Source organism: Trichechus manatus, unplaced genomic scaffold (genome assembly GCF_000243295.1).
Source record: "Trichechus manatus latirostris isolate Lorelei unplaced genomic scaffold, TriManLat1.0 scaffold00005, whole genome shotgun sequence".
NCBI lineage: Eukaryota > Metazoa > Chordata > Mammalia > Sirenia > Trichechidae > Trichechus > Trichechus manatus.
In genome coordinates, this window is record NW_004443941.1 from 31,753,854 (window position 1) to 31,779,718 (window position 25,865).

Genomic DNA, 25,865 nt, shown 5'->3' on the forward strand with positions numbered 1-25,865 from the left:
TGATACTTTACACAGAAAACCCTAAATACTCCACTAGAAAACTACTGGAACTAATAGATTCAGCAGAGTAGCAGGATACAAGATAAACATACAAAAATCAGTTGGATTCCTATACACCAATAAAGAGAACAATGAGAACAAAATCAGGAAAACAATACCATTTATACTAGCCCCTAAAAAAAAAAAAAAAAAAAACTTAGGAATAAATTTAACCAGGGATATAAAAGACCTATACAAAGAAAACTACAAAACACTACTGCAAGAAACCCAAGGGGATCTAAATAAATGGAAAAACATACAATGCTCATGGATAGGTAAACTCAACGTTGTGAAAATGACAATTCTACCAAAAGCAATTTACAAATACAATGCAATCCCGATTCAAATACCAACAACATTCTTCAAAGAGATGGAAAAACTAATCATTATATGGAAAGGGAAGAAGCCCCGATTAACTAAAGCACTATTGAAGAAAAATAAAGTAGGAGGACTCATACTACCTGACCTCAGAATCTACTATACAGCTCCGGTAGTTAAAACAGCCTGGCACTGGTACAATGACAGATACATTGACCAATGGAACAGAATTGAGGACCAAGATGCAAATCTATCCACCTATGGTTACCTGATCTTCGACAAGGATCCAAAGACCATCAAATGGGGAAAAGACAGTCTTTTTAACAAATGGTGCTGGCAAAACTGGATATCCATCTGCAAAAATAATGAAACAGGACCCATACTTCACACCATATACAAAAACTAATTCAAAATGGATCAAAGACCTAAATATAAAGCCTAAAACTATAAAGTTCATGAAGAAAAGATAGGATGAATGCTAGAGGACCTAATACAAGGCATTAACAGGATACAAACCATAATCATAAACACACAAACCCCAGAAGATAAGCTAGATAACTGGGATCTTCTAAAAATCAAACACCTATGCTCTTCGAAAGACTTCACCAAAGGAGTAAAAAGAGAACCTATAGACTGGGAAAAAATTTTTGGACAGTACAAATCAGAGAAAGGTCTAATCTCCATAATCTACAAGAAAATCCAACACCTCTGCAACAAAAAGACAAATAATCCTATTTAAAATTGGGCATAGGAAATGAACAGACACTTCACCAAAGAAGACATTCAAGTGGCCAACAGACTCATGAGGAAATGCTCGCGTTCACTAGCCATTAGAGAAATGCAAATTAAAACCACAATAAGATACACATCTCACCCCGGCATTACTGGCATGAATCAAAAACACTGGAAATAACAAATGTTTGAGAGGCTGGGGGAGATTGGAACTCTTATGTACTGCTGGTGCGAATGCAAAATGATGCAACCATTTTGGAAAATGATATAGCACTTCCTTAGAAAGCTAGAAATAGAAATACCATACGATCCAGCAATTCCATTCCTAGGAATATATCCTAGAGAAATAAGAGCCATCACATGAATAGACATATGCACACCCATACTCATTGTAGCACTGTTCACAACAACAAAAATATGGAAACAACCTAGATACCCATCAATAGATGAATGGATAAACGAACTATGGTACATACACACAATGGTTTATTTTGCAATGATAAAGAACAATGATGAATCTGTGAAGCATCTCATAACATGGATGAAACTGGAGGACATTATGCAGAGTGAAATAAGTCAATCACAAAAGCACAAATATTGTATGCGACCTCTATTGTAAAAACTCATGAAAAAGTTTACACAGTAAAAGTAACAATCTTTGTTGGTTATGTGGGATGAGAGGGGTGGGGGGAAATACTAAACAGACAATAGATAAGTGGTAACTTTGTTGAAGAGCAAGACAGTACACAATACTGGGGAAGCCAGCACAACTTATACAAAGAAATGTCGTGTAAGCTCCATAGACACTTCCAAACTCCCTGAGGGACTGAATTGCTGGGTGGAGGGCTATGGGGACCATGGTATTGGGGAACATTAGTTCACTTGACATAACACAGTTTATAAAGACAATGTTCTACATTCTACCTTGGGGAGTAGCGTCTGGGGTCTTAAAAGCCTGTGAGCAGCCATCTAAGATACTCCACTGGTCTCACCCCTTCAGGAGCAAGGGAGAGTGGAGAGAGCAGGATACAAGGAAAAGATTAGTCCAAAGGACTAATAGACCACCGGTACCAAGGCCTCCACCAGACTGAGTCCAGTACAGCTAGATGGTGCCTGGCTACACCACTGACTGCTCTGACCAGGATCACAACAGAGGGTTCTAGACAGAGCTGGAGAAGGATGTAGAACAAAATTCTAACACACACAAAGAATACAAGATTTACTGGCCTGAAAGAGACTGGAGAAACCCTGAGAGTATGGCCCCCAGACACCCTTATAGCTCAGTGGTGAAGTCACTTCTGAGGTTCACTCTTCAGCTGTGGATTGGACAACCTCATAAAACAAAATGGGACTAATGAGGCACAGCAGTCCAGGGCAAGTACTAGAAGGCAGAAGGGGACAGGAAAGCTGGTGATAGGGAACTCAAGTTTGAGTAAGGACAGTGTTGACAGGTAGTTGGATTTTTACCCATTGTCATAGGGCAGCAAGTGTACTAACCATTTAATGAGAAACTATTTTGTTCTGTAAACGTTCATCTAAAGTGAGAATAGCAGCACAACTGGAAGAGCATACTCAATGTCACTGAACTGTGCATGTAGAAATTTTTGAAATGGTGTATCTTTGGCTATGTATATTTTCACCAAAAAAAAAAAAAAAAAGTTCTCCAAGGTCGAGAAAGGAGAGGGTTGACATGTCGTGGGGTTGTTAACCAATGTCATAAAACAATATGAGTACTGACTGTTTAATGAGAAACTATTTGTTCTGTAAACCTTCACCTATAGTACAATTTTTAAAAAAGTCCATTAAAAAAATATCCTGATCAGCAAATGAAAAATAAAGGACAACAAATAAGACTAAATTTTGATTTCTCAGCAAAAACCATACAGGCAAGAAGGCAATGGGATGACATATATAAAGCCTTGAAGGAAAAAAAAAATTGCCAGCCAGGAATTATATATCCAGCAAAATTGTTTCTCGAATACAATAGTGAAATTAGGACATTTCCAGATGAATATAAATCAAGGGAATATGTAAAAACCAGACCAAACTTACAAGAAATATTAAAGGGAGTCCTTTGGTTAGAGAATCAATAACAATAGACAACAATCTAAGATTAAGACACAGGACAGATCAACCAGATAGCAATCCAGAAAGGGAATTCTCAAAAATAAAACAAATCTAAAAGACTGAAAATAGGGAAAAAGAGACATCAATATGTAAATGATGATAACGTAAAAACAAAAGAAGAGAATAACGGTATAGGTATAGAACTTCTATATAGAGAGGAAGTCAAGGCAATATCAAGAAATAAAAGACAGATTTAAACCCACAAAAATAAAGGTAAATTTCAAGATAACCACAAAGGAAGCTAACAAGCCTATCCATCAAAATAAAAAAGAAGAAAAACATAAAGACTCAACATAAATCAACAGTAATGAAATAAATGAAAACAAAATCCATACACAAAAACCTACCAAAACTAACACAAACTGAGGTAGAAAAATTAAACAGACCTATAACAAAAGAAGAGATTGAAGAGGTAATTAAAAGAAACCCCCCACCCCAAAAAAAAGCCCTGGCCCAGATGGCTTCACTGGAGAATTCTACCAAATTTTCAGAGAAGAGTTTACAGCAATGCTACTCAAATTATTTCAGAGCCTAGTAAAGGAAGGAATACTCCCAAATTCATTCTATGATGCCAGCATAATCCTGATACCAAAGCCAGGCAAAAACACCAGAAAATAGAAAACTGCAGACTAATATCCCTCATAAATATAGATGCAAAAATTCTCAACAAAATTTTAGCCAATATAATTCAACAGCATATCAAAACAATAATACATCATGATCAAGTGGGATTCGTACCAGGTAAGCAAAGATGGTTCAACATTAGAAAATCAATCAACATAATTCACCACATAAATAGAACAAAAGTAAAGAATCACATGATCATCTCAATTGATGCAGAAAATCCAACACCCATTCCTGATAAAAATTCTCAGCAAAATAGGAATAGAAGGGAAATTCCTTAATATAATTAAGGGCATTTATGTAAAACCAACAGCCAACGTCATTCTCAACAGAAAGAGACTGAAAGCATTGCCCGTGAGAACAGGAACCAGACAAGGATGCCCTTTATCACCATTCTTATTCAACACAGTGCTGGAAGTCCTAGCTAGAGCAATAAGGTAAGAAAAAGAAATAAAGTGCATTCAAATTGGTAAGAAAGAGATAAAACTATCCCTCTTTGCAGATGATACCAGAAAAAAAAAAAAAGTTGCTATCAATTCATTTCCAACTCATAGCAACCTTATAGGACAGAGTAGAACTGCCGCAGAGGGTTTCCAAGGAGCAGCTGGTGGATTTGAACTGCTGACTTTTTGGTTAGCAGCTGTGGCCCTTAACCACTCTGCCACCAGGGTTCACAGATGATATGATCCTATAAATATAAAAACCTGAAGAATCCACAAGGAACCTACTGAAGTAATGAAGATTTCAGCAAAGTAGCAGTATACAAGATTAACATACAAAAATCAGTTGGATTCCTCTACACTAAAAACGACAACTTCAGAAAGGAAATCAGCAAATCAATACCATTTACAATAGCCCCCCAGAAAATAAATACTTAGGAATAAATCTAACCAGGGATGTAAAAGACCTATACAAAGGAAACTACAAAAGACTTGCAAGAAAACAAAAGAGACCTATGTAAATGGAATAACATACCATACTCGTGGATAGGAAGATTCAGCTTTGTGAAAATGTCAATATTACTTGAAGTGATCTACAGATAAAATGCAATCCCGATCCAAATTCCAATAGCATTCTTTAATGAGATAGAGAAACAAATAACCAACTTTATATGGAAAAGAAAGAGGCCCAAGATAAGTAAAGCATTATTGAAGAAGAATAAAGTGGGAGGCCTGACGCTACCTGATCTTAAAACTTATTATATAGCCACGATAGTCAAAATAGCCTGGTACTGGTACAACAAAATACACATAGATCAATGGAACAGAATTGAGAATCCAGAGGTAAATTCATCCATCTGTAAGTAGCTGATATTTGACAAAGTCCATTAAATGGGGAAAAGAGAGTCTCTTTAACAAATAATGGTGGCATAATTGGATGTCAATCTTTAAAAACATAAAACAGGATCCATACCTCATACCAACACAAAAACTAGTTCAAAATGGATCAAAGACCTAAATATAAAACCTAAAAAGATAAAGATCATGGAAGAAAAATTAGGGACAATGCTAGGGGCCCAAATACATGGCATAAAGAGAATATAAATCATAACTAACAATGCACAAACACTAGAAGAGAAACTAGATAACTGGGAGCTCCTAAAAATTAAACTCTTATGCTCATCAAAAGACTTCACCAAAAGAGTAAAAAGAGAACCAACAGACTGGGAAAAAAAATTTGGCTACAGCAAAGGTCTAATCTTTAAAATCTACAAAATACTTCAAGACCACCACAACAAAAAGACAAATAATACAATTAAAAATGGGCAAAGGATATGAACAGACACTTCACCAAAGAAGACATTCAGGTGGCTAACAGACCCATGAGGAAATGCTCAGGATCATTAACGATAGGAGAAAAGCAAAACAAAACTACAATACCAAAACTACAATGAGATACAATCTCAACTCAAGAACACTAGCACTAATTAAAAAAAAAAAAAAAAGAAAGAAAATAATAAATGTTGGAGATGTTACAGGGAGATTAGAACTGTTATGCACTGCTGGTGGGAAGGTAAAATGGTACAACCACTTTGGAAAACAATATGGCGGCTCCTCAAAAAGCTAAAAATAGAGATACCATACAATCCAGCAATCCCACTCTTAGGAACATATCCTAGATTAAAAAGGGCCATCACATGAATAGACATATGCACACCCATGTTCATTGAAGCACTATTCACAACAGCAAAAAGATGGAAACAACCTAAGTGCCCATCAAGGGATGAATGGATAAACAAACTATGGTACATACACACAATGGAATACTACGCAATGATAAAGAACAATGATGAATCTGCAAAACATCTCACAACATGGATGAATCTGGAGGGCATCAGGCTGAATGAAATAAGTCAATCGCGAAAGGAGAAATATTGTATGAGATCACTATAATAAAAACTCAAGAAAAGATTTACACACAGAAAAAAATTATTTGATGATTATGAGGGTGGAGAGGGATGGGGAAGGCAAATAACTAACTAGATAATAGACAAGTGTCAAGTTTAGTGAAGGGAAAGACAACACAAAATATAGGAGAATTCAGTACAACTTGACCAAGGCTAAGTCATGGAAATTTCCTGTTGTTGTTGTTGTTAGGTGTTATCGAGTCAGTTCCGACTCATAGGACCCTATGTACAACAGAACGAAACACTGTCCAGTCCTGCAGCATGCCCACAATAGTTGTTATGCTTGAGCTCATTGTTGCAGCCACTGTGCCAATCCATCTCACTGATCTTTCGCTGACCCTCTACTTTACCAAGCATGATATCCTTGTCCAGGGACTGATCCCTCCTGTCAACATGTCCAAAGAGACGTAGTCTCACCATCCTTGCTTCTAAGGAGCATTCTGGTTGTACTTCTTCCAAGACAGATATGTTAGTTCTTTTGGCGGTCCATGGTATATTCAATATTCTTCACCAACAATTCTTCTTTGGTCTTCCGTATTCATTGTACAGCTTTCGAATGCATATGATGCAATTGAAAATACCGTGGTTTGGATCACGCATACGTTAGTCTTCAAGGTGACATCTCTGCTTTTCAACACTTTAAAGAGGACTTTTTCAGCAGATTTGTCCAATGCAGTACGTCTTTTGATCTCTTGACTTCTGCCCCCGTGGGTGTTGATTGTGGATCCAAGTAAAATGAAATCCTTGACAACTTCAATCTTTTCTCCATTTATCATGATGTTACTTATTGGTCCAGTTGTGAGGATTTTTGTTTTCTTTATGTTGAGGTGTAATCCATACTGAAGGCTGTGGTCTTTGATTTTCATCAGTAGGTGCTTCAAGTCCTCTTCACTTTCGGTAAGCAAGATTGTGTCATCTGCATAATTCAGGTTGTTAAAGAATCTTCCTTCAATCCTGATGCTGTGTTCTTCTTCATATAGTCCAGCTTCTTAGATTATTTGCTCAGTATTCAGACTGAATAGCTATGGTGAAAGGATACAACCCTGACACGCACCTTTCCTGACTTTTAACCACACAGTATCTCATTGTTCTGTCAGAAAGAATGCCTCTTGATCTATGTACAGGTTCCTCATGAGCACAATTAAGTGTTCTGGAATCCTCATTGTTCATAATGTTATCCACAATTTATTATGATCCACATGGTCGAATGCCTTTGCATAGTCAATAAAACACAGGTAAACATCTTTCTGGTATTCTCTGCTATCGGCCAAGATCCATCTGACATCAGCAATGATGTCACTAGTTCCATATCCTCTTCTGAATCCGGCCTGAACTTCTGGCAGTTCTCTGTCGATATACTGCTGCAGCCGCTTTTGAATGATCTCCAGTAAAATTTTACTTGCGTGTGATATTAGTGATATTGTTCAATAATTTCTGCATTCAGTTGGATCACCTTTCTTGGGAATAGGCATAAATATGGATCTCTTCTGGTCAGTTGGCCAGGTAGCTGTCTTTCAAATTTCTTGGCATATATGAGTGAGCACTTCCAGCACTGCATCCGTTTGTTGAAACATCTCAATTGATATTCTGTCAATTCCTGGAGCCTTGTTTTTCATCAATGCCTTCAGCGCAGCTTGGACTTCTTCCTTCAGTAACATTGGATCCTTATCATATAATACCTCTTGAAATGGTTGAACATCGACCAATTCTTTTTGGTATAATGACTCTGTGTATTCCTTCCATCTTCTTTTGATGATTCCTGCGTCCTTTAGTATTTTCCCCATGGAATCTTTCACTATTGCAACTAGAGGCTTGAAAGTTTCTTCAGTTCTTTCAACTTGAGAAATGCCGAGCATGTTCTTCCCTTTTGGTTTCCTATCTCCAGGTCTTTGCACATGTCATTATAATACTTTAATTTGTCTTGTCGAGCAGCCTTTTGAAATCTTCAGTTCTTTTACTTCATCATTTCTTCCTTTTGCTTTAGCTACTCGACATTCAAGAGCAAGTTTCAGAGTTTCTTCTGACATCCATTTTAGTGTTTTCTTTCTTTCCTGTCTTTTTAATGACCTCTTGCTTTCTTCATGTATAATGTCCTTGAAGTCATTCCACAACTCGTCTGGTCTTCCGTCATAGTGTTCAACACATCAAATCTATTCTTGAGATGGTCTCTAAATTCAGGTGGGATTATACTCAAGGTCGTACTTTGGCTTTTGTAGACTTGTTCTAATTTTATTCAGTTTCATCTTGAACTTGCATATGAGCAATTGATGGTCTGTTCTGCAGTTGGCCCCTGGCCTTGTTCTGACTGATGATACTGAGCTTTTCCACTGTCTCTTTCCACAGATGTAGTCGATATGACTCCTGTGTGTTCCATCTGCCATGTGTATAGTTTCCGTTTATGTTGTTGAAAAAAGGTATTTGCAATGAAGTAGTGTTTGGTCTTGCAAAATTCTATCATGCGATCTCTGGCATCGTTTCTATTACCAAGGCCATATTTTCCAACTATAGATCGTTCTTTTTTGTTGCCAACTTTCACATTCCAATCACCAGTAATTATTAATGCATCCTGATTGCATGTTTGATCAATTTCAGACTTCAGAAGCTTGTAAAAATCTTCAATTTCTTCGTCTTTGGCCTTAGTGGTTGGTGTGTATATTTGAATAATAGTCATATTAACTCGTCTTCCTTGTAGGCATATGGGTATTATCCTATCACTGATAGGGTTGTACTTCACGATAGATCTTGAAATGCTCTTTTTGACAATGAATGCAACACCATTCTTCAAGTTGTCATTCCCGGCATAATAGGCCATATGATTGTCTGATTCAAAATGACCAATACCTGTCCATTTCAGCTCACTAATGCCTAGGATATCAGGTTTATGCATTCCATTTCATTTTTGACAATTTCCAATTTTCCTAGATTCATACTTCGTACATTCCATGTTCCAATTATTAATGGATGTTTTCAGCTGTTTCTTCTCGTTTTCAGTCGTACCACATCAGCAAATGAAGGTCCTGAAAGCTTGACTCCATCCACAGCATTAAGGTCGACTCTACTTTGAGGAGGCAGCTCTTCCCCAGTCGTCTTTTGAGTGCTTTCCAACCTGGGGGGCTCATCTTACAGCGTTATATCAGACAATGTTTTGCTGCTATTCATAAGGTTTTCACTGGCTAATTCTTTTCAGAAGTAGACTTCTGGGTCCTTCTTCCTAGTCTGTCTTAGTCTGGAAGCTCAGCTGAAACCTGTCCATCATGGGTGACTCTGCTGGTATCTGAATACCAGTGGCATGGCTTCCAGCAACTGCTTCATAGCATCACAGCAAAACACAAGCCCCCGTAGCACAACAAATTGACAGACACATGGGGGAGAAGTTTCCTAGACACTTCCAAACACCTTGAGGGACCAAGTTGCTGGAGCTGAGGGCTGGGGACCATAGTCTCGGGGGACATCTAAGTCAATTGGCATAAAATTGTTCATAGAGAAAATATTTGTACATCCTACTTTGGTGAGTAGCTTCTGGGTCTTAAAAGCTTGTGAGCAGCCATCTAAGATACATCTGTTGTTCCCACTCCATCTGGAGGAAAGCATAATGAGGAAAACCAAACACACAAGGAAAATATTAGCCCAAAGGACTAAACGACCACATGAACCACAGACTCCACCAGCCTGAGCCCAGGAGAACTAGATGATGACTGGCTACCACCACCAACCACTCTGACAGGGATCACAATAGAGGGTCCCAGACAGTGCAGGAGAAAAATCTAGAACAAGACTCAAATTCACAAAAAAAGACCAGAATTATTTGTCTGACAGAGACTGGAGGAACCTTCGAGACTATGGCCCCTGAACACCCTGCTAACTGAGAACTGAAACCACTCCTGAAGCCAGTTTTCAGGCAAAGATTAGACAGGCCTATAAAACAAACAATAACACACATGAGGAACATTCATCTTAGTTCAATCAAATATAGGAGACTAAATGGGCAAAAGCAAGAAGAGAAGACAGGAAGGAACGAATGGACACAGGGAACTTGGGGTGGAAAGGGGGAGAGTGCTGTCACATTATGGGGATTGCAACCAACGTCACAAAACAATACGTACATAAATTTTGGAATGAGAAACTAACTTGAGCTGTAACCTTTCACCTAAAGCACAATAATATTTAAAATAAATAAATCCTCCAGAGGAACTCTCTTGTTCCTGTGATATTTCTTTTACTTTTTTTTTACATTTGTGACACTTACCACATTCCATCCTATATTAAAATTATTCATGTTAGTTTATGTCCTCTAATAGATCATAAATTCCTTGGTAGTAACAACCTCATTTCTACATGATCCTAGAGCAGTTATAACAGTACTTAGAAAATAGTAGTTATGCAATAAATATTGGTTAAACATATAAATGAATGATTGGCTCCTAACGGAACAATCCCTCAAGTCCTCCAGCCAGCTTTTTTGCTCTGTGCATGTGTTCCCACTCTCCCATACATGAAAGCTTAGGTTGAATATAAAAGAATCAAAGCCAAGCTACAGGATAAGAATAAACTCAACCTCGTGGTTCTTTATAAATAAATCAAATACTTATCACACACTACATGCCACACCAAGTGAGAGAGCTCATAACCAGCAGGTAGCACCAAAGATGGTCTTCTGCACATGTCTGCTGCCACCTCTTAGTCATCTTGTAATCACCTTGCAGTCTTGACTGACGCCCAAACTTCTGGATCATAGCCCACCATCTGGAATTTTATCCTCCTCCGAGTGCATTCCCTGTACTGGGCCACTGCTCAGTTGTTAATTAGTGACACTGACTGAAGCAAAATGTCCTACTCATGATCATTTAAATTATGAGTGACTTCTTTTTTTTCCCCAACAGCAATAATTACCAAACACCCTTCATTCCAAGCTTCTACCTAATTCTAAGTTTAACAATATGTTATTTGCACGTTAAGAATAAATGTTGTTAGAGGTTTGGCCAGAGAAATAGACCTTCTCTAAGTTTTTTAGGGATTGCAGCTTAAAAAAAAAAAAAAAAGACATTGAAAGAGCAAACAAAATCATGAATGGTTAAGATTGGGGCTGGAATTTTCCAGCCTTGCCAGCCAGGCCCAACCAGCTGCCTGTGACTTTCCACACATCAGCAAGTTCGCCTCATAAAAGGTTTACAGCTCAAGCCATGCTGGCTGTAGAATTAAACCAACACATTACAAAAAAGTGAGGGTAAAACTGTGTGAGACCAATTAAAACAAATTGGTAATGAAAGCAACAGCTGCACGTCAGCATGTTCTGCTCTGTTAATGGCACGTTAATGGGGTGATTTTTAAATGAAGTGGTGCTGTCTGATGGGAAGGAGAAATCAGCACCTGAATGGGACAGAGCAGTCCTGTAAATCACCAGGGGCTTTCCTGCCTCTTCCGGAAGCCCACCTGCTCAGATGAAAACCCTTGCAAGAAACTGTTCTCTCTTCTAAAGCCTCCAACCAGACTCTTGTCGCCACAGGATCTAACATTCCTTTCACCTTAATGCTGAGCTCAGAGCTCATTTGGAAAATGATGTTATGACAGGGGAGACAAGCTCAGTGAAGTCCCACAAGCACTGGGAAAGCACAAATCCTGAGTTCTTGGCCCAGTGCTGTTACTACAACCTCTGTCCCACTACGTCTCAGACACCTCGTCTGTAAAGTGGGGAATATAATATATCCTTTTGCCTGCTTTACAGGGGTTTCATGAAGATGACTTGAGAAATTATATACGAAGGCAGTTTGAAAATTGTAAACATTGCTCATTAAGGAATTTCTTTTTTAAATGACTGGCTAGAGTATTTTGAAACTGATTTCATAATTGTTTCAGAGCATGTGATGGTGAATCCCCTTCTTCCCATTTGAAAAAAAAAAACAAAAAACTTGCCATCGAGTTAGTCCTGACACATGGCAACTCCATGTGTATCAGAGTAGAACTCTGCCCCATGGTTTTCAATGGCTGATTTTTTCACCAGGCCTTTCTTCTGAGGTGCCTCTGAGTAGACTTGACTTCCAACCTTTTAGTTTGCAATCAAACATGTCAATGGTTTTCACCACCTAGGGTCTCCATAGCACAGGGTAAAGCTAGGTCCATATTACTGCTTAGAAATTACAGGTCAGATGTAATATCCTACATTGATTGAGTGCAAACGTGCTAGATCTTTTGATCATTTTATCCTCATAACAAGTCTCTGAGTTAGGTATCATATTCACACTTTACAGTTTACAGATAAGGGAACTGAGGGCCAGAGGGGTTGCGTAAATTGTTCTAAGTCACACAGCTATTTATTTAGTTGCTGAACCAGGACTAAAGGACAAAGCCTTTGCTTTTAATCACTATGCTACACCCTGCCTTAATTTTTCGTATTTTAATGCAACAGGATGTTATAATGGATTGAACCCCAAAAGTCAACAGCAAAATCATATTAAATAATAGTGATCAGGGACTAAATATGAACCATTCACAAGGGCCAGGCTTAGAGTAATTTGGGTTTCCATCTAAGAAGAGAAATTAGGTGAATTAATTGTATTGAGTGCACCAGTTAACTAGGTTTTGAGCAAGGAATCTCAGGTAATCAGCTGTTATATAAATGAGCCTAAGATGACCTCTCTTTATTGGCCCCAGATAGTTTACTTCTTCATAACAAGCTGAGGCCCTTTAGCTCAATACACCTGCAGCCGCAAAACTCAACTTTTTACATATCCAATTTTTTTTAAGAAAAAAAGCCCAAATAAGCAGAGTTGAAGCCACTTGGAGCCTGCCTGCTTTACATAGCTTGCAAAACTGCACCCAATGTCCACTAGCCATAAGTAAGATAAAACCCTGTAGTTGTAAGGACCCCATGCCACTGCTGTCTTTCAGAGCTCTCTGATCCAGAGACTCCACAACTTCCTGCCAAGAAACATATTCTAGATACAGTAAGCCCTTCCCCTCTCTCCTTTCCCCCAGGAGTTCCCTTGTCCTCTCCTTCTTCTGGTGACTCTCTGTACCATTTGCCTCTGCCAGTCTCCTGTTGTTAGGTGCCTTCCAGTCGATTCCAACTCATAGCAACCCGATGTGACAGAGTAGAACTACCCCATAGACTTTTCTTGGTTGTAATCTTTATGGAAGCAGATCACCAGGTTTTTCTTTCTCAGAGTCGCTGAGTGGTTCAAAGACAGCTTACTTTAACCTGCCAGCCTCCTGCTGTAGGGAACTGCCCCCTGCCTGTGGTCTGCCTGGGTGCTGGCCCCAGTAAATAGCTTGTTGTGCAACACTGCTATCTCATGGTCATATCTTTTTCCTTGGTCAGCCCCAAACTTCTTTGAACTCGCTACATCAGCCTAAGGAGATACCTCACCCCCTCCTAAGAAATGGGTCCTTGTTGCGGGAGAGAGGTTTTCTATAAACCTATGAACCCATTGCCTTCAAGTTGACTCCAACTCATAGCGACCCTATATGACAGAGTAGAATTGCCCCTTAAGGTTTCCAAGGAGTGGCTGGAGGATTGAAACTACTGACCTTTTGGTTAGCAGCCGAGCTCTTAATCACTGCACCACCAGGGCAGCTTTGGGCAACTGTAGAGTCCAGAAACGGCAGCCATACCAGTTCGAAACATTATCAGCCAAGAAAGACATTTTCTACCATGTACCTCGCCTCCATCCCCCACATTCTGACTTGGTAGTCAGAGGTTGCCTAGTGAAAAGGAACAGATAAAAAAAGTAGAAGATAGGAATGGAAAAAAGAGAAAAAACAACACCCACCCCTGCAGACCCCAACTGAAGGAAGGGAGATGTGTGAACTCTGAATTAAGTAAGGAATTTTTATTACACTGGAGGATACATTTTAATTATTGTTCTTGTGACCAGCTGTGACCCAGGTCTTTTTTTCTTTTTCTTTTTTTTCAACCATTCTATCAGAGAGGCTGGAGAAGCTATGGAAACTTCTCACATTTTCATTCAATGTCAGGAAAGAGCTAGGACCCTGAAGGAGTTTGGAGTTAGAGGGGAGAAAAAAATTAAGTTACCTTATGAATTACTCCATTCTTTTAAAATATACAATTACGCTCTCCTGGACCTAGAAGTAGAAAAATGGCTAGGGTTTAAGAAGTATGATTGGCAATGCAGAAATAAAACATGGTTCAAAACCAGCTGGGCATTTTAGAGGGAGAATACTTGGAGAGGAAAAGGAAGGATCAGGTCAAGTCTTCTACTCATGTTAATGTAGCCCCAGCCCAGGGCAAAGTCATCTGAAGTTCTCTGTGTGGTGCTCCTTTACAGATCTCAGCCCCCAACCTGAAGCTCTCTGATACACTGCCAGACTGTCCAGTGCTTCAGAAACGGCCAAGTGCCTTCCAAGTCTCTATCTATCTCTTGTTCTTCCCTCCTTTCCCTTCCCCATCCTGTCCTTTGGAGAGTTGTACTTACTTCTGTAAGATGCCAAGTGTAAAATGGACCATGGAATCATTCCTCAGTCAAAAATATATTCCTACAGGCCCATCGAATCATTCATCAACAACTGCAGGTTTATAGAATGAACATAAAAGTACATTTCAAAACTATCCAAGTTTGGTGGAGGGTGATGGGGGATCTAAGCAGCAGATTGATCAACATTTACTGGTTTCTTTAGTCTGTCAGGAAATGCCCTGAATAAAATGGAGAAAATTGAATAAAATTCATTTGCAGCAGGTGAAACAACAGGCGTATATGTATACCTATACCCTAGGCAATTGTCTTAGGCTGGGTTCTCTAGAGAAGCAAAACCAGTAAAGTGTATAAATATATATAAAGAGATATTTATATCAAGGAAATAGCTCACCCAATTGTAGAGGCTAAAATGTCCCAAGTCTGTGGATCAGGGTAGAGGCCTCTCCCAATTCACAGAGCCACAGATGCTGGTGAACCCAAGGTCAGCAGGTCAGAAAGGGGCTCCCGCTCACAGGCTGTGAAGGTCAATGAATTCCAAGATCAGCAGACAAGACCGCAAGGTTTCTCCTGATTCATGTAGCTGCAGGGGCTGGCAAACCCAAGATCAGCAGGTCGGGGAACCAGACTCTTGCTCACAGGCTGAGAAGTTCGACGAATTCCAAGATCAACAGGTAAGCTGCTAACTCAAGTCCCAAGAACCAGAGGTGAGACAACAAGAGGCAGCTGTTGAGTCTGGAACAAGCCAAAAACCTTGGCAAGGCGAGAAGGCAGAAAGTAACTGGTGGAAGGCAGAGAGATGAAACTGAGGGGGCGGTGAACTGCCACAGGCCTTGCCTCCACCAGTACCACTCAGCAGATTCCATCAAGGGGGTGATCAGAACATTATACAACTGCTAAAACACTGAGAATAATGACCTAACCAAGTTGACATACAACCTTAACCATCACAACAATGTAATGGAAAACTCCAGCCATAGGTTATAACAGAAGTAAACAGAATCAATCCAAAGGTGTAATTTCCTCCAAACAGACAATTCTGTAGTTTAATAATTGATGAATACCAACAACAGAATCAATTTTAATAATTCACTAAGCAGTAGACTATAAAGCCTAATGAATATCAAAAGACATAAACGTCTCTAACGGTCACCCTGCAATCTTCAGTGAAACCTTAGATTCTATACCAGCTCAACTTTTTGAGGCTTGTGTGGAGCAATAAGATCTTGAGATCAACTAAGATACTATAACAGAGGACTCAGAAAAAGAAATGTAAAGTTATGGCCCTAAGTTCACTAGGTCTGCATTGTTTCTAGAGTAAACATCCTTTATTTTGCTGCAGCCTGTGAAACTAGAATATTAATCTGGGGAATTGCATACAACTGAAAGATTTGAATTACACACATTTACCCTCATAATTTCAAGTTCCAGGGGATAAGATATATTGGACAATGGGGTTTGAGTTATAGAGTCTAATGGCACTGTGACAAAAAAAAAAAAAAAAAACCCTTGCCATCAGGTTGATTCCAACTCACGGTGACACCATGTGTGCCGAGTAGAACTGCTCCACAGGGTTTTTAAGGTTGTGACCTTTTAGAAGCATACTCCCAATCCTGTCTTTTGAGGTGCCTCTAGGTGGGCTTGAACTGCCAATCTTTCAGTTGAGTGCTTAACTGTTTGCACCACTCAGAGCATTGTGACAAGGAGTGTTAAAACTGGTCTTTGGCATTGGCGTATTTCCTATGAGATAGACAGGGAGGGTATATTCTAATGATTGAGAGCATGAACCTAGACTGACCCAAGATCTATTATTTACAGTTAAGTTAGGCTTGGCTTCCCAAATAGAAAAATGGAGGTAAAGATACCTACCTCAAAGAGTGTTGTGAAGATTATATAAGTTTTCAGTGGACGAAACATCTAGGATAGTGTCATACACAGCAGTTTGTTCTAAAAAAAAAAAAAAAAAAAGGTAGCCTTTATTATTCTTATTTTAAATTAAAAGAGTAACCAATTTAGCCATGTTCCATCTTATCCTGAAGAAGATTCCTTCCGAAAAACTCAGTCTTACCTCTTCTTGAAGCCAAGTAAAGCATTCCCTGACCCTTCCCTTGGAAGAACTTCTTCCTGCTTTTATTTTCCATTACCCAGTTCTCTCTTAAGCACTGAGCATGATCTCTCTTGTGTTTCTTATCTAAGGGAATATTTTAGAGCCCTCTCAAATATTGAAGTTGTCAAGGATTTCATTTTACCTTGCTCTGCAATCAACACCCATGGAAGTAGCAGTCAAGAAACCAAACCACATATTGCATTGGGCAAATATACTGCAAAAGACCTCTTGCAAGTGTTAAAAAGCAAAGCTGTCACCTTGAAGACTAAGGTGCACCTGACCCAAGTCATGGCATTTTCAATCCCCTCACATGTATGTGAAAGCTGGACAATGAATAAGGAAGACTGAAGGAGAATTGATGCCTTTGAATTATGGTGTTGGCGAACAATATTGGGTATACCATGGACTGCCAAAAGAACAAACAAATCTATCTTGGAAGAAATACATCCAGAATGCTCCTTAGAGGCAAGTATGGGAAACTTCATGTCATATACTTTTGACATGTTATCAGGAGGGACCAATCCCTGGAAAAGGACATCATGCTTTGTAAGGTAGAGGGCCAGCTAAAGAGAGGAAAACCCTCAATGAGATGGATTGACATAGTGGCTGCAACAGTGAGCTCAAGCCTAGCAATGATTGTGAGGGTGGCACAGGACATGGCTGAGTTTCATTCTATTCTACATAGGGTCATTATGAGTTGGAACCAACTCAACAGCACCAACAACTCAAATGTAACATATTTAAAAGTAAAGTATCTGAGTCATCTTTGGTTCATCACTCCTGTTGTTGTTGTTAGCTGCCATCGAGTCAGCACCAGACTTACGATGATCCCATATGAAACAAAACACTGGCCCACAGAATCCGTTGTCGATCATACCATTGTGATACATAGCGTTTTCACTGGCTGATTTTTCAGAAGTAGATTAGCAGATCTTTCTTCCTTGTCTGTCTTAGATTGAAAACTCCACTGAAACCTATTTAGCATCATAGTAACACACTAGCCTCCACTGAAGAACAAGTGGTTACTGAACATGAGGTGCACTGGCCAGGAATCAAACCTGAGTCTCCTGCATGGAAGCTGAGAATTCTATCATTGAACTACCAATGCGTTTCATCACTCCTGTTGTTGTTGTTTGTAGGTGCCATCAATTTGATTTTGACTCATAATGACCCCATGTAACATAATAGAACTTCCTCATATGGGTTTTCTAGGCTATAATCTTTAACGGACTAGATCGCCAGATTTGTCTTTTAAATATCATTAACTTGGATAGAAAGTAAATAGAAATTTTTGATATCCAATGCATCTAATACTACTACCTTCTATCTAACACAATGGCATTGGAGGAGCTGTGCAAATAATTAACCATACCATGCTTTCTGACTCAACTAGGTTTAAAAAATTGTGATTTATCAGCCATGATTAATAAACATTTCATGCTAGCTATAATATGATTTTAAAATCAAGTATCTCTACGTGTTGTTGTTGTTGTTGTTGTTTTTAAGTGCAGGATCTAAAGGAACAGTTACCTAGAAAAGTAGTCAAGCATTCACTGTATTTCAAACTCTGTCAGGTAAATTGAGAAACAAAGAAGTTTTTATAGCTGGAGAGTCTGTCCTTGAAATTGTGCTGGAGTGGCCACTGGAGCCGGCATCCCCAAGGTAAGGAGGTGTAAACTTGACTTTTGATAACTCAATGACTAGGTAAGAAGAAGAAAAAAAAATCTCCAAAGATAAAACTGAACACTTCTTTCATTGTCATGGCTGCTTTGATGAAGTGAAATAATAATCATATTATTATAAGTTCCCCTTCAGCCACTTACTAGCTGAATGACAAGGCCAATTTACTTCATCTCTCTCCATAATCTGGAGTCCCTGGGTGGTGTAAGTGACTAACTCCCTCGACTGCTAAACAAAAGTTTGGAGGTTTGATTTTACCCAGAGGTAAGTTGGAAGAAAAGCCTGGTGATCTAATTCCAAAAGTCAGCCCTATGGAGCACAGTTACACTTTGATACACAGGGGATCACTAAGAGGTGGGTGACTCTATGGCAACTGTTTTCTGTGTGTGTGTGTGACCATGAAAAAGTGACATTATGCGATGAGCTTAGGTCATACAAGGCCATTTAGCTTGTACTGATAACTCATAATCTAGAAGCACAGTGATACTACCTATTTTTTACGTCTATTGTGGAGATCAAATATGTGATATAATTTTAAATTCTGTAAGACACTATGTCTTAGTTATCTAGTGCTGCTATAACAGAAATATCACAAGTGGGTGGCTTTAACAAATAGAAATTTATTTTCTCATAGTTTAGAAGGCTAGAAGTTTGAATTCAGGGTGCCAGCTCTCGGGGAAAGCTTTCTTTCTCTATCTGCTCTGGATAAAGGTCCTTGTCTCTTTGAACTTCCGCTCTTCGGAGATTCTCATCTGGCTTGGCATCTGTCTTCTCCCATCTCTGCTTCTGTTCACTTGTTTAATCTCTTTTATATCTCAAAAGAGATTGACTCAAAATATACCCTACACTAATCCTGTCTGATTAACATAACAAAGACAACCTATTCACAAATGGGATTATAACCACAAGCATAGAGGTTAGGATTTACAATACATATTTTGGGGGGACATAATTCACTATACATTTATTATTTCTGTAATGTTTAATCCATGTTTATGGATCAGCTCTGTGGTATGTCTAGGAAAATAGCAATGAATAAGGCACTTTCTGTAGTAGAGACTTCTGTTAGATTGTTGTTAGGTGCCATCGAGTCAGTTCCAACTCATAGCAACCCTATGTACAACAGAACAAAACACTGCCCGGTCCTGCACCATCCTCAAAATCTTGCTAAGCTTGAGTCCATTGTTGCAGCCATTGTAACAATCAATCTTGTTGAGGGTCTTTCTCTGTGTTGCTGACCCTCTTCTTTACCACACATGATGTCCTGCTACAGGGACTGGTCCCTCCTGATAACATGTCCAAAGTACATGAGATGAAGTCTTGCCAGCCTGGCTTCTAAGGAGCATTCTGGCTCTACTTCTTCCAAGACAGATTTGTTCATTCTTCTGGCTGTCCATGGTATATTTAATATTCTTCACCAACACCATATTCAAAGGCATCAATTCTTCAGTGTTTCTTATTCATTGACCAACTTCTGAATGCATAGGATGCGATTGAAAAATACCATGGCATGAGTCAGGCACACCTTAGTCCTCAAGGTGACATTTTTGCTTTTTTTTTTTTTTTTTTTAAAGCAAAAAGAAAGTTTTATTCGGCATATATTGAAAAGGCAGAAGTCGGAAGCAGACAACCATGCTGTTAGAGCCTTGTCTGCCCAAGTCCAAAGAACATTACACAATAGGCAAGAATGGGAAAACGGACACACATGCTGCCACAGCCATGTCTGCCTGAGTCCAAAGAGCAATTACGGAGCCATCAGTATATATTAACATTACTAATGGGAAAAACCATTGAAAGCCTAGCCTTTTCAGATTGGGTAGAAACTTGTGATCCTACATTTTGAATTGTATTTCTTAACAATCATTGGTACATGTTCCAGTAAGGACAGTCAAGAGGGTCTTCACTGGTCCAACAAATTTCTATTCACTAAATGCTGATAGAAAAAGATAAGAGTGGAAAGTCTTTTGTGTTCTGTTTGATTGCCCTTTTGTGAAAACTTCCTTATGATAATTTCTGAGATTGTCCCATCTATTGTCTATCTCAGGGCCCAATTGATGTGTCTTTGTGAGTCTGTGAGGGCCCAGCCCAGCTGGGTCATATTTCTCCATGCTCAGGGTCAGGTAATAATGATTCCAAATATTATTTTCTAAATCAACCCCTCTTTGTGATTGAAGATTGGAGATAACACATCAATGATCAGTACCAGGACTTAGTTGAGCTCCTAGATGGCGGCCATTGCAGGCTCTTTAAACTCACGGTGCTGGTTTTCCACCGAATACCATCTGGTTCTTCACCAGGATCTTAAGTAGGAGCAATGTTCTCAGCAATCACATTGCTGGAGTGAGCAGACTCAATGTACATCAACATTTTGGCCTGAGGCCTTCTTTGCCTTTTAGGTGTGTAAGACAATAGAGGACAAATATTATGATGCCTAATACTATCAGGATGTAGACTAAGAATATTACTGTTCATTGCAGTAGTGACCTAGCCCATGTACTTATTCCTGATGGTAACCAACCAAACAAATCCGGTGTTTTTAAGTGTTACAGTGTGTAAACAAGTAGCTTGCTGTCTAATTCTATGTATATCTTGTTCTATTTCTCCTGTGTTATTTATCCAAATGCTACAATAGGTATTTGCTACAGCACAGAGTACACTAATAAAAAAAAATCTAAGGCTATTTTGTTATTTTATGTCACCTAGGCTTATGAGATCAGAGCTCACTTTTGTGCTTCCATCTCATCTGTTACTTGCCCCATAGTGACTGACAAATTTTCTTAAATAGTTCTCCAATTCAGATATATCATAAGTAGGAATTAAAGCTACCCACGATACCCTGAGTGTTGGACCAATGAGTTTTTCTTCTGACTTTCATTTTACAATTTTAACATTACCTTTTCAGTATTTACTAGCATAATTACTATGAATATCTAAAGATAATCCTAAAGTTTACAAATTGCATTTTCCACACATTCATCAGGAATTTAAACAAGAGATTGCCCACAGAAATTCACTATCAGTTGGAAAGGGATCATCTAAATTAGTACAGCTGGATCTACCACACAAATATATATACCCATGAAGAACACTCAAAGTTTATCTAGCGAAAACAGAAAATATAGAAAAATTTACATATGACAAACAAGTTTTCATTAGAGAACTAATAATTTAGCAAGATAATACAGGATGGAGCTCTCCTGTAGGATGTCTTCAGTTAGTCTCTTTAAAACATACTAAGTGTTCTTCCCAAGGGCAAGCTGCCCCTCCTTGGTTTACCTATTAATAGTCATAGGTCACTTTTTCAGAAACTGAAATGGAACCTAAGACAAAACGGAGTCTGAACCATGAGGTCGATCTCCTCTGAGAACCTAGTTTCCTAGATACATAATTTTCTGTAACCTGAGAGTGTGACAGTTTGATTACAAACATTAGACAGGTATTTCATATGACATTATCTTAAAGACTGATTAAAGTAATTACTAATTTACCCTAAGCATAACTCTGTCTGATTTGAAGTTAGTTTCCTAAAACTGACTGAATTCTTCCAAAAAAAAGAGCACAGTGCCCAGAGCAAAATGGTCTTATTAGTTTATCTGGAGCATTGTTTGACTCAAAGTGGCTTCAGGAACCAGTTTTTTTTTTTTCCTCAAAGCTCGAGGTTCAAAAGTATACCCAAAGGCAATAACCTGTGCGGGTTACCCCAACCTCCATGAAAACCAGAAATCTGAATTCCAGGAGAATTACATACAACTCTCTCATCATTCTTTCCTTTGGATCATGATCTCACTATAGAATCTTTTATCAAAAATGCTCAGCAAATGGTGATTGGGCATCATCTGGTTTGTCAGATCCCAGGCATCATACAGCGAACTAGGAAATAAAACAGAAACACTAACAATGGTATTAGGCCAATTGTCTGAAATAACCAATGAAGCCATGACCCTAAGGTCTTTGAAACAAGGAAACAAATCTCATGAGGTGTTTGTCTCTACATAAGCAACATTAGTGACTTTTTCATGCGCTTCAACAGCAACTACATTCTGCAAAACCTCAGACAGAATATTAATATGAATACAGCGACATTTATCTACTAAGGCACAAAACTGTTTCTTACGAGAACTAATGGGAAATCTAATGCTGTTCTATTTTGTAAAATCATAGCTCAAATTTCAGATACTTCTCTGGTTAGATATCTACAACTTCGCTAATTTTACCAACAGAAACTTCTAATTCAAGAGTTACAATATCTAAACCCATTAGTTACATAATTTAGGAGAAAGGAAAGTGGTTTCTTATATCAAGAAAGCAGGACCTTAAAACATCAGCAATATTAAAAAAAAACACAGTTTCCTTTCCTTTATTCAGTCTTATGTAGTTAATTTCTCTTCCATGTGATTCTGGATCAGCCACAGTCTGAGAACTCATTAACTTCTGCATAGGAGTTCTGGAAATTTTATTCAGTCTAGTCACAGTCTTTTTAGCATGTCCTATATAGTCCATCTTTTTGTTGAGATATTTTGGTCAAACATTTTCAGCAAATCAGCAAAGTAAAAACTTATCTGCAGATGACAAAACTTAATATGGCCATGATTAATTCATAAACATATTAATAGTAAAAGACCTGATAGAAATTAATTACAAGCCCAACATAAAGGCCAAATAAAATCAGTTAAAAAAAAACTTTAGATAAAAAATATTTCTAAATACAACCATTAACCATATTCAAAGAGCTTCAGATATAATACATAATAATTTTGAGACAAAATACCATATAGTCAGGATATATTAAGAATACACCAAGATTATCAAATCTCTAAATACCTGAATAGTAATATAAATAACTTTATAGATAAATGATGTGAATTCCCCAATCAAACCATTGGCTTTGATGATGTTAGATTCAAAAAGATAAAGTTGCGACCACGTTAGCAATAAAGAAATAATAATATTACAGGTCACTGTGAAATAATACTTAAGTTATTTAACCAAAAATCTTAAAGTAAAAACTTTAACTTTCTTTTCTAAAAGCCATGCAGCTTAGTTTTCAGACTCAGGAATCTTATTCTAATGAGAGACCAAATCTTTGTCTTCCAGGCAGATTACACAAAGAATAATTAACCATTTAACTCAGAAATTAAAGGAAATTTTGTTATTTTAACTGTGAGAAACCCAATTCTATGTTTTATATGCTACTTAACATTAAAACTCCTAAACATCTCATAAAATAAACCATTAAACTTTAGATAAAACTTGACCATATCAAATATTTTTCAATAAACCTCTTAAATGTTGCCTTTGTTGCATATCTGTTATAGCACATCCCTTTAAATGGCAAAAATGAACACACTCATTAGCAGACTTAAATACATATATCTGTCTATCCTTTCTCTTGTGGCGTAAAAAGCCAAAGTATATAAGCTTAAATTATGACAAGTATCTATTAATTCAATGTAACATCAATAAGTTACCTAAAATACCTTTGGAATTATTTTAAGCCTGTATATCATAAAACGTAACTGTTGTTGTAAGAAAAGTCTATTTAACATTCTAAGATTTCATTCAACTTTTACTATTTCTCATATTTTTCCCAATCTTATTTTAGCCCTTAAAGATTTTATCAACTGGCTTTGGAAATCACAGTCTCTGCTCAATTGACCAATTGATTGATATGGATATAACCTTAAGTGTTTGGCTAGTGCTGGAAACAGTCTTCCAGGCCACTTCAGGTGTGTCTCATTGTGATTTCTATTTTTTTTTTTTTTTGACTTCTTAACGTTCCCCTATAATAGAGAAAACTGGTTTACAGTACTAAGATTAGGATCCACCCAATTTCTGATATGTATAGCAGAGCAGCAATTTTTCTTATCTTTTGTCTTAAACATGTCTCCACCTAGCTGGAAAGGGTTCTTTCCAAAGATTCCCTGATGCTACACCACATTGGAGACTGGGAGCTTGGGGATGAAAAGGCCTGATCCTGCCCCACCCTCACTCTCTTGACTCACGGAAGATATTTACATATGTTTAAATTGATGGAGGCTTTTTGAAAGGCTATCTACCCAGTAAATAGCAAAGCTCTGTAACAATTTTGTAAATGAATCCATCAATGCTTGGCTAGCAAGACTGGGGCATTTCCCAATTCGTTTACATATGTTTAAATTGACCTAGGAATTTTGAAGGACAAAAGATAGCTGATTTCTTACTGTTATGGAAAGGCTACTTTTACTTTAAAACAAAAATCATTCTTTTTCCTTAAATAAAACACATTTTATATAATATCTAGCTTAAGTTACTTAGAAAGGTTTCACTTTTAAGACTGACATATAAAACATAAAGATCTTAGTGTACTTTTTAAATAGACCAATTTATATCAAAGTTTCTCTAAATAGCTATTAAAAATCTAAATCATAAGACAGACACAAGACGCAGTTTTTTTCTGGACAAAGAAAGAACTGAGGTTCTATGACTAGCCTTACAAAAAAAAAACAATTCTTAGCCATAGCCACCAATCTAATACAAGATGAACGTAGACACAATGCTGTAGACCAGAAGCAAGCTCTTAGAACAAAAGGAGACAGAAAGCCCACATAAACTTCACCAGATAATACCACACAAAACAAGGATATTGGGGATCCTAGTTTCTAAAAGTGTATATAGCAATTTTTGGTAAGATCAACTAAATTCAACTAGAAAAACAGGTACAAAACTACCACTTCTCCCTTAAATATCATAACACAGGTCAGGAACTGCCACCTTCCCCTGAGGATTTGGCAAAACAGAGCACTATTTTCCAGGTTTTCTCTGAGCTACAAAAAGGCCTGAATTTTGTGGTTTATAGTGACTCAAAGCTCTTTGAAAATAGAATTACCTCTTCAAACACCCGAATCCAGGCCTAAACTGCAGTTCACTTAAAGAGTTACTAAATGTCACGCTTAACCAAATGATCAAGCAAAAATCTAAGACACGTTCTCCTTAATCAATCAACAGGTTTTACAAATGAATATGCCAAATAAAGCTTAAGAAAACATGAGAAAGAGAACAACAAAAGAATAAGCAAAGGTTTGTTTTCTGAGAGCATTCACCCCGCCAATGTCAAAGGGACATGGAGTGGGAACACGTGGGTCCAGAAGATAGGCCCTTTCATTGACGGCTTCTGCCCCACAGTCCAGGTGTCTTTCAGGTTGACTGGATTTGTAGCTTCAGATCCTTGACCACTACGCCATTAACTGTAGTAGGGGAAAAACATCATACGGTTTAATAAAGCAAAAAGAAAGTTTTATTTGGCATATATTGAAAAGGCAGAAGTCGGAAGCGGACAACCATGCTGCTAGAGCCATGTCTGCCCGAGTCCAGGGAAATATCACAGAACAGACAAAAGTTGGAAAATGGACAACCATGCTGCTAGAGC